Below are 15,781 nucleotides of genomic sequence, written 5' to 3'. Positions count from 1 at the left end.
GAAATCAGGAAGCACTTTTTCACACAAAGCATAGTGGAAATCTGGAATTCTCTCCCCAAAAGGCTGAGGATGCTGAGACAATTGGAGCATTCAAGACTGAGATCGGCAGACCTTTGTTAGGTAAGGGGTATCAAGGGATATGGAGCTGGCGGGTAAATGGAGTTGAGGTACAGATCAGCCATGGCGGAGCAGGCTGGAGGGGCTGAATGGCCTACCCTTGTACAGATGTTCCTATTCATACAGCAACAGTAATTCATAGTAGTTTACAAACACACAACTTATTGAAGTAGAGGCAATTAAAATGGAAGTGAGGAATTTTATCAGAATGCATTAAACATTTGCATGATATTGCTCACATTCATTTCCATATTAATATTTATTGAAAACATGACAGTTATTTTGGCACAGTGGATTAGTGCATTATAATCTTATGTATTACATTGGTGTTTGAGCACATTGTGCCACAGTGATGAAATACAAGTTCACTCCTACAATTTGGGTAAAGTCCCATTTCAGTGAAGACATCTGTGAGAATCAATCTGCAGCTTCCCACACATCTAGCAGCCATTTCAACAGCAGCCAAGCATTAGTCTTGGAGCAGGATGTCTACTTGCTTGGAAATGGTATGTGGGCAAGTGAGTTCGCAGAAAATTAGCTCACAATATTTCTTTAAAGAAACATCAAATTGAGTAACCACTCTCTTACAGGAATTCACTGTAGCATTTCAGACTACTGAGATGGCTGAAGAAAAATGGAAAATGAAGGCAAATTCTACAGTGGGGAATCATAAACTCATGCCAATGCTTTAATGATCAAAAACCAAAAGGTTACATAATTATGGGGGGTGGGTGGTTGGAAAGAGTACAAAAACGTAGCTTAGGAAAGCAATGTTAAGAAATATAAAAGAGAGACTTTTTATACAAGTGTGACATAAGAAAAGTCAGACTTTGCACTGCAAAGTGTTAAATCTTCAGAAACTGTGCAAATAAGTCAATGTTATATTCATATCTCTTAAAATTAATCCACCAAATTGCATCAGGATGCCCTGTGGCAGTCCGCAGCTTGTCGCTCCTATGTAAATGAGGCCAGGGCCTCAAAATCGTGGCCGCCACTTCCCTGCCGGGAGGGGTGCCCGACCGGCACCCGCCATTGGTCAGCCGCCCAAAAGACAAAAAAAAATTGATCCCAATATGCCCTCGATGAGCCAAAATTTCTTTCAGCTGAACATGGGCAGAACCAAAACTATTCTTGCTGGTTCACATCAGCGCAGCTGCCTCTGGCATAGGCGGGTACTCAAACGTATGCTTTTTTCCACCCTCAGCAAGTCAGCTTGTGCTATAACAGCTGATTTGTCTCTACAAGGGTTTTTTTTATTATTCGTTCATGGGATGTGGGCGTCGCGGGCGAGGCCAGCATTTATTGCCCATCCATCGTTCCAGCAGGAAATTGCAGAGAGGGGAAAGGAAGGTATTTGCTTGTCCTTTATTCTTTCAGAATCGGCGGTGTAGTGGTGTGGCTCTCTGACTGTCCGGGGGCTGTTATCTGCTCCAGGCTATCCAGTAGATGCTCGCCAATCATTCCACTCTCTTGTGGCTCTACTTGCTCTCCTCCATTTCTAGTCCTCAATTTATGGGTTTTTCTTTAGAAGAGAAGGTAACAGACCACTTAAAATGAGCACATAGAATTTCTTTAACATTAGACCAGTTTTAAATTCTGTAATGAGACATGAGAATTCCACTGCCTCTGCCATTTGGGGATTTTTTTTGCTGAAAGCCCATGGTTTTAGAAGCAAAACGCACTTAAAATACTCTCTGCAAAATCTTACTTTAAAATTTTTAAAAATAGAATAGTTTTACTTTAAAAATTGAACCAAATGGTAAATAGTGGACTGCAATTCTACAGAAGGAAAGACAAAGATTCAAATCCACAATCTGTCATATTGGGACTTCTAGTGCTTCTACTACTAAAAGGAGGAAAAGTTTAAAATTCATAAAGGGAAAAAAAAGTTCTGGATCAGAATCCTGTACATGTCCCTGTTTGCTGTTAAGGGATTTTCTAAAAATAAGGTACTGTTTACTAGTTTTCCCATTTTAAAAGTTCCTTCCTCAGCAATGGTATAATTGCCACAGACAGAAATTATAAACCTTATAACTTACTGGATTTTATTTGTGTTTAATCCTTTAATAACAAATCAAGACTTCAAACTTTCAATATCAATAAACTTGAATTGTCAATGATATAAAAAAAATTAGTTCCCTTCTCTCTTTCTGTTCCTCTTTTGTTATAAGGTGCCATCTACTATGGGGACCTTTTATTCAAGCAAGTTTGCAATAAATTTGGTCTGTGACTTCATGTTAATTACGTCTATAGTGTTAGGTCCATGCCCATTTTAGCCTATTGACAAAAGTCTGCCGTTATAATCTTAAATGTCTGATTCCTGAGGATGTTGTCACCAACCTCACGTCAACTTGTACAAAATGTCTCTTTAGATTAAAAATTCATCAAGTGTAAAGTAAAGAAATGTTATAAAATTAATCAATGTCCCATTTTTAATGAAAAATTCAAATATTTCTGGTGGGGGCAAGCCCAGACTACCCTAGAGATGTCTGCTCCATTGCTTACAGGAAGGTGGAGCAGCATTTGGAAGGTGTATAACTTTCAAGTTGCTGCTTAAGGCTCCAATTCCGCTCTCCTTGACTGTCCACTAACACTAACCTTGGCACTCAGCAGGACCCTGAACTGTTCTTACCTCACATCCAGTCAACAATACTGCAATTTTCTATTTCTAGGACTGCCCTCACATAACCCATTGCCGAAACTTAATCCATCCCTTCAAAACATCAAGGATCAATTTCCTGAATGCTCTCACTGGCCCCCCATTCTTGACTGCTCACAAATTCCAGTTAGTCAAGAAGTTAGTGATCTGGGTTCTAACACAGATCCTGCACACCCATCACCCCAATCTTTGCCAAGCTTCTGCACTACAACATATCGATTTCAAGGTCCTTGCTATTATTTATAAATTCCTCCATGATCTCCCTCCATTTTACCTCAGCAGTCTTTTCCATCTTTATGTCCTAACCCCATGTGCTCTGCTACTTGGACTCCAGAGTATTATCGTTTTCTGCTTCCCCCCTGGAGGCCGATATTTCAGCCATTATGCTCCTGTTCTTGGCACTAATGGCCAACACAACTCTACTCATCTTTTCTTTCAAATGTCTCTGTAAAGCTCATCTCATCTACCATCCTTTCCCTCCTTTGTAAAGTATTCTGAGAATCTCTTCTGCAGGAAGGATACTATATGAATGAACATGTTTTACTGACTTCCCCTTGAAGATCCTATGGTGTTTTTGGCTCTGGTACTCGGTCTCAAAAGTGTGCATTTAATGAAGAACACCTAACCTGAAAAGATGGCTATTCAGTTTTTACTTGTGATCTAATATTCCCATAGCACCAGAAGGCCTGAATCTATAATATTCCATGGAGTATTCGATCATCACTTCCTATCCTTATCCCTTTAACATCTAATCCTTTTGAAATCAGATACAAATCCGACTCTCATTAAAGTAATTAGGTTACTGTTAACCAATTTTGGTGATCATCTATTTAAATAGCTACTACTTTGTGAGTAAAACATCTCTCTTTACTTTTGGGCAAGAGTTGTTAATCTTATATCTACATCCTTTAGTCTTGCAACCATAGCTTAATTTAAACAAGCTGCTTATATTCAAAATCTTCATATGTAAAGATATGGATCAGGTGTCCTTTTAAAATTTCAATCGAGTGTAAAGAACCCCTGAAAACTTACATTCACTCGTCTCTTTGCACTGCCTCTTTGGAGGCAAGATTCTCAAAACTGTAGAAAATATTCAAACAAATGTGTTACAAGTTGCAATCAAATTGCCCTTGAGATGCAACTTACCATTGATTTGCATTCTTGATAGTGTATTTGTATTGATTTGTCAGTAATACCAGCCCATTGTGTACAATTTTCACATTTCCTGTATCAATGTGCAATAAAATAAATTTTTCACGTGAAATGACACTCGCCATTCATTGCCTCACCTACTTAATATGTCCAGATCCCTTTTTCTTTGCTTTGTACTGGTCACCTTCTAACCTGATGCGTCAAACGTCAAAAGTAGTGCACAAAGATCAAACCTCAGGGTAACATCATTAGTCACCACCCTCAGTGGCTTGTTCCTCAGATTTCTACTGTCAACCCAGCTGCTAATTCACCATTAGTTCCATGTGTCTTTACCATATTCAGAAGCCTCAGACAGTGAATCTTCACAAATGCCTTCTGAAAATCTAAGTACACCATATCAACTGGATATTAATCACAGCGTTGCCACTGGAATTTTAGTAAAGTGTAATGGCGGTGTGCAAGATTTTAAGGCTATGTTCACATGAACCGTGAGAAACACCCAACAGTACAATTATAGATTTTATCCTTCCAAAGGTGGGTTGCGTCTGGACAGAGGATTTGGAGTTGTTTAATGCGGGTGAAGTACAGGCATACAAGTTTGAAATAATTTGAAGTGGTGAGAAAAATCACATAAGAAACATATTAGTACCAATATGTTAAATGAGCCTAGCGACAACACTGCATCATCCACTCATTCAGTCATCTCAAATATACTAGTAGATTTGTAAGCCAAATTCTTATGAAGCTATCCTGACCATCTTTTGTGAATCCTGTGTTATTTAATTATACATTGTTAGCATTCTAGATACTTTCCCCTACCGAAGTTAGACTGCATCGCATTTGCTTTTTTGAAGTATCGGGATCATATAAGACATTCAAGTGAGGCTAGGCAGCAAGTAGGTCTTCCATAAACAATCTTTATTGTGGTCAGAGCATGTATAACAAGATGAGTAAAAGGCAGTCAAGCTTGGCAGTGTTCATTTTTTTGGCCAGCTCTACTTTAGTATGTATTCCTTCACAGTTTAGTGGCAGGAAAGCAAATTCAACACAAGATTCTTGCTCCAATTTTTTTAAACTTAGAATAAAAGCAGGTCTGTAAGCATCTGAAAAGAAAATAGCTAGTTTAACATTTTGGTAAAGATTTTTTTTTATCAGAACAATTGTGATGAAGGGTGTCCACCTGAAACACGAATCCAATGTAATAATGAGATTTTTAACCTATTTGGCCTAGAAGGCATATTTGGTTTAATTTATGTTATGTTGCTGATATAAAGTCTGGTTCAAGTCACAAAGATTTAGCTCCACAGATGCACAAGTCATTTAGGAATGATGATGAGGACAGTTAGTTGGAATACTAGACAAATCAGCCATTGAAGATGTCTGCTGTTGCCTACCACATCAGTCTAGAAACAATGGGGAGTCATCCAGCATATCCTAAAGCTGTTCGACCTTTTTACGTTAATGATTTTCATTCTATATGCCCAGCAAGGGGCTTAGCTAAATAGACAACATTGCTGCCCTGGGCCCCCGCACCAAGGAGAGGGCAGCAGTTGTTTTCTCACTGAAGGTGGCAGCCTGGCAAGCTAATGCTCTACACAGAGAGCTGAGGGTGGGGGTCAAAGAAAAGAAAAGAAAGACTTCCATTTATATAGCGCCTTTCACAACTACAGGGCATCCTAAAGTACTTTACAGCCAATGAGGTAGTTTTGAAGTGTAGTCACCGTTGCAATGTAGGGAACATGGCAGCCAATTTGCGCGCAGCAAGTTCCCACAAACAGCAATGAAATAAATGACCAGATCATCTGTTTTTTTTTTTAAAAAGGTGCTGCTTGAGGGATAAATATTGGCCAGAACACTGGGAGAACTATCCTGCTCTTCTTCAAATAGTGCTGCGAGATATTTTTGGCCACCGAAAAGAGCAAAACCTTTCATCCGAAAGGCAGCACCTCTGACGTTGCAGCATTCCCCCAATTCTGCACAGGAGTGCCAGCCTACGTGATGTGCTCAAGTCTCTGGGATGGAGCTTGAACCCACAGCCTTCTGACTCACTGAGCTAAGGCTGACAAAGGTCAGTCTTTGTTTCTCCTTGTCTCACTGGAAAAGCATGGTCAATTTTTGATCTGAAACAGTCAGAATGGGGCAAAGATGAGTGTCAGTTAGTATAGGGACTGCTAACTTCTCAGTAGGTTAAGCCCGTAACAGGCAGGGTCACATATTTTATTATTAAGAGTAGGAAACAGATATACCTTACTAAAAAGATTGCATTCTATTCACTCAAGTATTTCATTAAAATAAACCAGTTTGTTGGTTTATGATCAATCTCATTAGCGTGTGTTTCAATTACTGGGTACGGTAGCATAGTGGTTATGTTACTGGACCAGTAATCCGGTAGGCCTGAACTAATAATCCGGATTAATGAGTTTAAATCCAGCCACAGCAGCTGGGGAATTTAAATTCAATTAATTAAATAAATAAAAACTAGTATCAGTAATGGTAGCTATGAAACTACTGGATTGTCATAAAAACCCATCTGGTTCCCTAATGCCCTTAAGGGAAGGAAACCCGCCGTCCTTACCTGGTCTGGCCTATATGTGACTCCAGACCCACAGAAATGTGGTTGATTCTTAATTACCCTCTGAAATGGCCGAGCAAGTCACTCAGTTGCACAATCACACTTAAAAAAAGTCATAATGAGAATAAAACCGGACAGACCATCCAGCATCAGACCACTAGGCACCAGCCACGACAAAGGCAAACCAAGACCAATCCTCCTCACTAACATCTGGGGATTTGTGCCAAAATTGGGAGAGCTGTCCCACAGACTTGTCAAGCAACAGCCTGACATAGCCACACTCACAAAATCATACCTTTCAGCCAAGGTCCCTGACTCTTCCATCACCATTCCTGGGTACATCCTGTCCCACCGGCAGAACAGACCAACCAGAGGTGGCGGTACAGTGATATACAGTCAGGAGGGAGTGGCCCTGGGAGTCCTCAACATTGACTCCGGACCCCATGAAATCACATGGCATCATGCCAAACATGGGCAAGGAAACCTCTTGCTGATTACCACCTACCACCCTCCCTCAGCTGATGAATCAGTCCTCCTCCATATCGAGCACCACATGGAGGAAGCACTGAGGGCAGCAAGAGCACCGAATGTACTCTGGGAGGGGGACTTCAATGTCCACCAAGAGTGGCTCAGTAGCACCACTACTGACTGAGCCCTGAAGGACATAGCTGCCAGATTGGGCCTGCGGCAGGCGGTGAGCAAACCAACGAGGGAAAAACCTACTTGACCTCGTCCTCACCAAACTACCAGTCGCAGATGCATCTGTCCATGACAGTATTGGTAGGAGTGGAAACTGCACAGTCCTTGTGGAGACGAAGTCCCGTATTCACACCGAGGACACAGTCATCATGTTGTGTGGCACTACCACCGTGCTAAATGGGATAGATTCAGAACTGATCCAGCAGCTCAAAACTGGGCATCCATGAGGCGCTGTGAGCCATCAGCAGCAGCAGAATTGTATTCCAGCACAATCTGTAACCTCATGGCCCAGCATATCCCTCACTACCATTACCAATAAGCCAGGGGACCAACCCTGGTTCAATGAGGAGTGTAGAAGAGCATGCCAGGAGCAGCACCAGGTGTACCCAAAAATGAGGTGCCAACCTGGTGAAGCTACAACTCAGGACTACATGCATGCTAAACAGAGGAAGCAATATGCTATAGACAGAGCTAAGCGATTCCACAACCAATGGATCAGATCAAAGCTCTGCAGTCCTGCCACATGCAGTCGTGAATGGCGGTGGACAATTAAACAACTAATGGGAGGAGGCGGCTCTGTAAACATCCCCATCCTCAATGATGGCGGAGTCCAGCACGTGAGTGCAAAAGACAAGGCTGAAGCGTTTGCAACCATCTTCAGCCAGAAGTGCCAAGTGGATGATCCATCTCGGCCTCCTCCCGATATCCCCACCATCACACAAGCCAGTCTTCAGCCAATTCAATTCAATCCACGTGACATCAAGAAACGGCTGAGTGCACTGGGTACAGCAAAGGATACTGGCCCCGACAACATCCCGGCTGTAGTGCTGAAGGCTTGTGCTCCAGAACTAGCCGTACCTCTAGGCTAGCTGTTCTAGTACAGCTGCAACACTGGCATCTACCCGACAATGTGGAAAACTGCCCAGGTATGTCCTGTCCACAAAAAGCAGGACAAATCCAATCCGGCCAATTACCACCCCATCGGTCTATTCTCAATCATCAGCAAAGTGATAGCACGGTCGACGACACCGTCTATCAAGCGGCACTTATTCACCAATAACCTGCTCAACGATGCTCAGTTTGGGTTTCACTAGGACTACTCAGCTCCAGACTTCATTACAGCCTTAGTCCAAACATGGACAAAAGAGCTGAATTCCAGAGGTGAGGTGAGAGTGACTGCCCTCGACATCAAGGCAGCATTTGACCGAGCGTGGCACCAAGGAGCCCCAGTAAAATTGAAATCAATGGGAATCAGGGGGAAAACTCTTCAGTGGCTGGAGTCATACCCAGCACAAAGGAAGATGGTAGTGGTTGTTGGAGGCCAATCATCTCAGTCCCAGGACATTGCTGCAGGGGTTCCTCAGGGCAGTGTCCCAGACCCAACCATCTTCAGCTGCTTCATCAATGACCTTCCCTCCATCATAAGGTCAGAAATGGGGATGGTCGCTGATGATTGCACAGTGTTCAATTCCATTCGCATCCCCTCAGATAATGAAGCAGTCTGTGCCCGCATGCAGCAAGAACTGGACAACATCCAGGCTAGGGCTGACAAGTGGCAAGTAACATTCGTGCCAGACAAGTGCCAGACAATGACCATTTCCAACAAGAGAGATTCTAATCACCTCCCTTTAACATTCAATGGCATTACCATCGCCAAATCCCCCACCATCAACATCCTGGGGGTCACCATTGACCAGAAACTTAACTGAACCAGCCACATAAATACTGTGGCTACAAAAGCAGGTCAGAGGCTGGGTATTCTGTGGCGAGTGACTCACCTCCTGACTCCCCAAAGCCTTTCCACCATCTACAAGGCACAAGTCAGGAGTGTGATGAAATACTCTCCATTGGGTGAGTGCAGCTCCAACACTCAAGAAGCTCCACACCATCCAGGACAAAGCAACCCACTTGATTGGCACCCCATCCACCACCCAAAACATCCACTCCCTTCACCACCGGCGCACTGTGGCTGCAGTGTGTACCATCTACAGGATGTACTGCAACAACTCGCCAAGCCTTCTTTGACAGCATCTCCCAAACGCACAACCTCTACCACCTAGAAGGACGAGGGCAGCAGGCACATGGGAACACCACCACCTGCACATTCCCCTCCAAGTCTCACACCATTGCGACTTGGAAATATATCGCCGTTCCTTCATAGTCGCTGGATCAAAATCCTGGAACTTCCTATCTCACAGCACTGCAGCGGCTCACACCACCTTCTCAAGGGAAATTAGGGACGGGCAATAAATGCTGGCCTTGCCAGCGACGCCCACATCCCTTGAACAAATAATTTTAAAAACTTGCCTTCCAAAAACTTGGGGGAAAGCACACAGCAGTGAGTGCAAGATTACAGTATCCAGTACACAGTCTTATTGTTATGATCCCTATGTCACGCTATTATTTAACTAGATATTGGTAGTAATGGTGCTCTCCAGATTGTAGGGGATGTGGGGTTCTCCAACCTTCCAAATTACTAATCATTCATAAGAACTGCTAAATAGTGTATACTTGTTTTGCATTCTGGGAAAAATAAATCAAATTGCCTACTAACATGGAAAGTCATCTAGTTGTTTTGCCTGACTAGTTTTATTGATATTTTTCAAGGAAGTCACCGTATAAATGAAATTTGGTGGATATTATACATTATTTTTTCAGAAGGTGTTTGATAAAGAGCTGCATAAAAGACTTGTTGCAAAAAATTAAGGCACATGGTTTAAAGGGAATATAACCACATGGAAAGAGAGATGGCTGGGAGATAGAAAGCAGAGAGTAGAGGTAAATGGATTTTTTTTGGATTGGCAGGATATAGATAGTGGTGCTCCCAAGGGATTTGTTTCCATTCATATAAATGAGTTGGACACAGGCATAAGAGGAATAATATTGAAGTTTACTGACACCAAATTAGGGGGTGGAAATCCAATTAAGGAAGATTGCAGAAAGTAAGAGAGGTTAGAAGTGTGGACAGAAAAGGTAACAGATACCAGTTCAACGTAGAGTAATGTGAAGTGGTGCATTCTGGGAAAACCAAAATTCTTAACATAGTGGAGGGAGAGAGAGAGAGAGATATCTCGGGATGCAGATACTTAGATCTTTAAAAAGGTGCAGGTGCAGATAGAAAAGATCACACTTTAAAAAGGTAAATGGGCTTCTGGGAACACTGAATACAAAACTAAAGAAGTGATGTTGAATTTGTGCAACACATTGTTTAGGTCACAGTTTATAGGAAGGAAAAAGTACAGCCAAGATTCATTAAATTACTACCAGCAATGACAGGTTTTAGTTAGGAGGAAAGACTTGAAAAATTGAGGCTTTTATTTTACTAATACAAAGAAAGTGAATGGGGAATTTAATAAAGGTTTTTAAAATTATGAAAGGTTTTGAGAGAATAGAGAGATATTGTTTCCACTGGTTGGCAAAACAGTAACAAGGAGGCATAAACTCAGGATTATCACAAGAAGGGCAAAGGGAAAGTTAGAAGAATTTTTTCATTGAGTTTTATTTAAACATAGAATGCCTTACCACAAGTGGCTATAAAGGCAGACACTGTTTGTTTACAAGGGAATTGGATACATATCGGAAAAGGAAGAATATAAAAGGACACAAGGAAATGGGATTAGAGTAGATAGCTCCATTTAAGGAGCAAGCAACATCACAAAAACAACTGGGCCAAAAGGCCTCCTTCTGTACTATAATTTCTATGATTGTATGAAGAATAAATAGTAAAACAAAATCAACTACAGGTAGAGATTTTGTTCTTCATGATAATACTCTTGAATGTGATCCCACGGCTCAAGGAAAGGACAATCAAGGTAAACATCTCAGGATAAGAGACCATTCCCGTGCTTAGGTTAAGTAAACTATATTGTAGTTTTTAAATCAGCTCAAAAAAAAATGAAGCCTATATAACTTTCACCCTCTTTCTAGTTTAAAAACTGAAGAGAAAAAGTATAATGGATGTCCTGCCCATTTGGAGACAGCCAAATTGATGGGTTCTGCAACAATATATTAGAAGTACATTTGCCAGTGATAGAAAGGCATTTATTGATTGGTGGCCAAAGTACTGAAAGACAGCATACATTCACAAAGGTGCAGATCATGTGTACCGAGGAAGTCTACTAATGTATTTTGATTGTAAGAAGGGTTCCCAATGCATAGATCTTCTAATCCAGATAACTGCAGGATCCAGAGAGTCAATTTGCACAACATGAGCAACTTCCTTATACTGTATGTTTAGTGTTTTAAGTGTTACCTTATTCATTGAGAATTTTTTTTTCTCCCTCAGATATTCTACAAAACTTTGGGGGAGAATTGAAACGCTGTTAACCATTCAGAAGGCCAGATTCACACATATCTTTTGTCTAGGTGAGTAGAGCCCATGAAAAAAAGCAGCATGAAGAGCCTCAAAAAATTGACTGCTGGAAGTCTTAGAAAATTAAAAATACTCCACAGCTCCAAGTAAATAATTGGATAGAACAACTTTTTTTTCTAAAAAGTTACTTCTAATCCAAGATGGTGGTCTGCCATTTACCTTGCCACTAATTATACAATGCGTACTAAATGCATGTCTTTACTCTGTATACTTTTCATCTATCTGAATTTAAATAGGACCGTCAGAAATTGTATTTTTCTGCAATGCACTAATCAACTGGTTAGGCCAAAAAGAAAATGTCCCAATATTTGTCTTTGGCTTCTTTTACTTAGATTATCCTTTGCATCTTCTTGTAGTCTCCTTCAAGGAAGGAGCAGACAGCCTCTATGACTTGTTATCCTGGAGCATCATTCACATGAATTAAGTCAGATTTTCAATTTTGACCTTCCTTGAGATGAAATACCTCACTTCCACATGAAGCGATAAATAAACCAGTAATCACAAGATTAACAGCTACCCCAGATCAGCCAGCAAGTTTAAGTGGCTAACAATTCCAGGGACTTAGATTTACAACTTTTTGTTTTAGAACTCAACTACTTAATTATCTAAGCTGCCAACCTGCATAACATCAACTCTATATTTAGTTTTCAGTGTTCATAGATTCAGCTGAGAATCTTCCTCTATGTCCCACTTCCCCACCACAAACATACTGGCTAGTATCATTCTATTTACATATGTGAATACAATACCCAAATTGAGAGAAGTTTAAACTCAACTTACATTACAGCCAGTTAACAATTATTAAAATATCACGTCGCAGACTAACAACGTATAGGGAAATTTACCATAGTTTGCAATAGCCATAAACATTAGAAAAATCTGAATGCCTGGTAGATTGGTGTGACCAGAGTACACAAGAGACTGTATTCTGCCAACATATAACACATGGCACTGTAAAAAACTTAAAATATTAATCCCCTACTTCAACTCTTTTCTAATTATTCAACCAATTTCACATTACTTTCATACATTCATAATCTAGCAATGAGAGATCTGAGTGCACTGGGATTGAATTAACAGGGGAATCCTCAAAATTGCAATAAAAATATGGAAAATCAAAAATGCCCCAGTTACATTTTAAGATCTTGCAACTTAAAAGTGCTTCTTTTCCACAACTACTGCGGAATATTTTAAAAACAAAAATCAAAAACTTGTAATAAAGTCACCCAGCATTAGGGGCATTGAAGGTTCATGCAGGCAATACCTTACTTCTTGTTTTATACCATGGTACACTGAAATCCTTCCATTTTGTAATTGATCCAGCCCTTGCAGCTTCAGGCCTTGCACAAAATGTGCTGACAAGGAAAAAAAATAAGATCAATGGCTGTATGGCTTTTAACAAATAGAGATGGATCTGAAGCCTAGGAATACTCATTGTGAACACCATTCTCAAAACTTCAACTTGTCCCTTGTGTTGGTTTTGTGCTTATTTCCAGAGCTAAAACAGGTACTTTGGAATTGTTATCGTTAGTTATGCTGCTTTCATACTAGTTTTACTGTTGGTGCCGTATCCACTTAAACACTGGCCAGACAAATGCAGCATAACACAGATGAGCACCAGTACTGAAATCTGCACCATAGCAAGACCACCTGGAAGGAGTGACCTTGCACCAGTAACAATGGCTGTTGGCTGCAACATAAGTGTAGAAGGTACAAAGCTCACCAAGAAAGGCAAGTTATGAAAAGGTAAATAATCTCAGCCAGATTATATTTCAGTTGCCAACATAACAAATAAAACAAAAATAAAAATTAACATCCTTCAGCCTCCACCTACCTGTGCTAAACAGCTGCTGATAGGTCCAGATGAATATCTATAAAGCATTCACCAGTTGAATATCTATAAAGCATTCACCATTTTATCAGCACTCAAGTCTCAACTTCTATTTCCAACTGTAATTTGTTGAGGACATAGTAAAACAAACCAGCTGGATAAAAAAAAAGAAGTTTTGAATTGTTGTTTATCTGGATTATGGTGTGTAAGATTGAAATATTCTTTATCCAAGGCCATACAGAGAAGCAGCAAAGCTGATTAGATGATTATTAAACTACACCCTGCACTGACTGTTATAGTTTCATTTACTCATACACTTACTCGCCACAGAAAGTTAGGGCTTGTCCATTTCAGCCTAAGTACCCTTTTTAACAGCAGGATAAGTCTTAATTTCTGCCAAACACCACCTCTGGCACAGAAAATTAACTATCAAGTGTAGAGTCTCATTCCTTCATGTTTTAATTGTTGTTGGAGATTTTATTCAAAAATTTAAAGTTAATTTTTTTAAAAACTTTTACTGTGTCTCTTTGTTTCTCTCAATCCAATCTTTCTTTCCCTCTCTTTATTTCACTTTCTGTACCTGATTTGACTTTGAGTTCACTATTCTAACTTACACTTTCTGGTTCAGACTCTGTGCTGCTCATTTGACAATCCTTCAATTTGATTGGTTAAGGAGATACAAGTTGCTTGCCCTGTTCACACAGATCTCAGATGCCCTTTAGAGGGTGCCGCGTCGTTTCCATCTCCCACTTACGGCGAAGTCTCATGGAAATTAAATGGGCACAGGCTAGTCTAACGGTGGGTGCCGTTTATTCACTGGCTACAGTAAATTCTGGCCCATTATAGAAATAACGTTTTCACTATTTTCAGAAATTAAAACAACTCCCGATGAAGTTGGCCTCAGCAACTCTGTGATAGAGAGGAGTAAAAAAAAATCTGCCAATGTTCCCACGCGTAACTGGTATCCTGTGGCCTCAGCTGGAGTTAACATAAGAGGACAGGAACAGATCCTACTGTAATGTCCCTGTAGTTGAACAACAATTCTAGACTCATACAAAAATGGTCACTTGGGTAAGCTGTGAGAAGATAACCACCAACCATGGAACAGTTCCCCAGCACAAGTCAGCTCCCTACATGAGAGCAGAGTTGAAAATACAGGAAGGTGGGAAAAAAAAAGTCAACCACATTACCATCAGCAGCAAAACCTACTTTTTGTAAACCACTGCCAGATTTGACATACTTCCTTTTTTTCCCCAATTAATTTCTCTTGATTTGTAAGATGCATTTATCCACTAACCCTATTCACTTAGTGAATAAATGCATTGAGTAAATCACATACCCTGTCTGGCTCCTGTTCATTCTGTATTGCATCTCTTTACATAACTATAATTGCTTTCATTGCAGAATACTTCTCATTAGTTTTCGTGTGCACCATTCTGTACCAGAAGGTATAAAGAGCTGCACAGTTTATTTATTGTGAATGAACTACTTGTAGTTCTCAAGTTCATCACAGATTACCCAAATGGATAAAGAGACAAAGAATTATAAAGTCCCTACTAAATCGAATAAACTGGGATACTTTGCCAAATGTAATGTCTGCAATATACTAGAGAGACAATGTGCCTGCTTTCAGTCATTCATGGTTACTCAATACATATATATTAGCAATTAGTTTTGATAATGCAGGACTACTTAAAGTCATTAACTAGAGTAGCGGGAAGTGCTTGAGAAAATAAAAATTGGTTGGGATATTGGAGCTATTGAAAACGCTGGACGTAGTGAAATTGTCAGTGTTCAGCAACACATGCATTACAGACAGCTTGTGTTCTGCAAGAAAGGAATATACCATGGGGTCCACGTGAAATACCAAATTACAAGAGTGGAACTTGAGATACTGACATCACCTGAACTCCAAGATGTAGATCACAAAGAATAAGGTTTCCAAATTAGAGACTATACATAAAGTTGAAAGTTTCTAACATTTCCCATTTCACACAGGAAAGCCACTTGAGTGGACCATGAGTTCTAAACCACTGCAATCCACAGTCCTAGTTAACACCATATTGTGTAAATCATATTACTTCACTATCAGTGCTGTCACAGCTATAGAAAACTTGATAGCTCCTGTACCAGTTCATTCTTGGTCTTTATTATTTCCAACATCGGCATTAGCTAAGTTAGAAATCAATTCAATTTATTCCAGAAATCATGGTGTAGTTTACATCTCCATTAAAAGGCAACTTGCATAATCAATAAGGTAATGGATAATAATTACATAATCAATGAAGCAGGAAAAAAACAAAATAATTACATAATAGCAGCAAAGGAAGTGCAACAAACAACACATTGGTAGAAAACCAACAAGAATTACTTCAAGGA

At 40.3% G+C, this 15,781-nt stretch overlaps 1 protein-coding gene across 3 annotated transcripts in view; it reads right to left on the bottom strand.

Annotated features, from left to right (window-relative positions):
• Positions 1 to 15,781, bottom strand: part of med27 (mediator complex subunit 27) — a 229,476-nt gene that overhangs the window by 104,097 nt on the left and 109,598 nt on the right. The window lies entirely within an intron of this gene.

This window comes from Heptranchias perlo, chromosome 31 (assembly GCF_035084215.1).
Source record: "Heptranchias perlo isolate sHepPer1 chromosome 31, sHepPer1.hap1, whole genome shotgun sequence".
NCBI classification, from domain to species: Eukaryota; Metazoa; Chordata; class Chondrichthyes; order Hexanchiformes; family Hexanchidae; genus Heptranchias; species Heptranchias perlo.
Note: the sequence above shows the minus strand (reverse complement) of the source record. Positions and strands in the feature narration are given on the sequence as shown.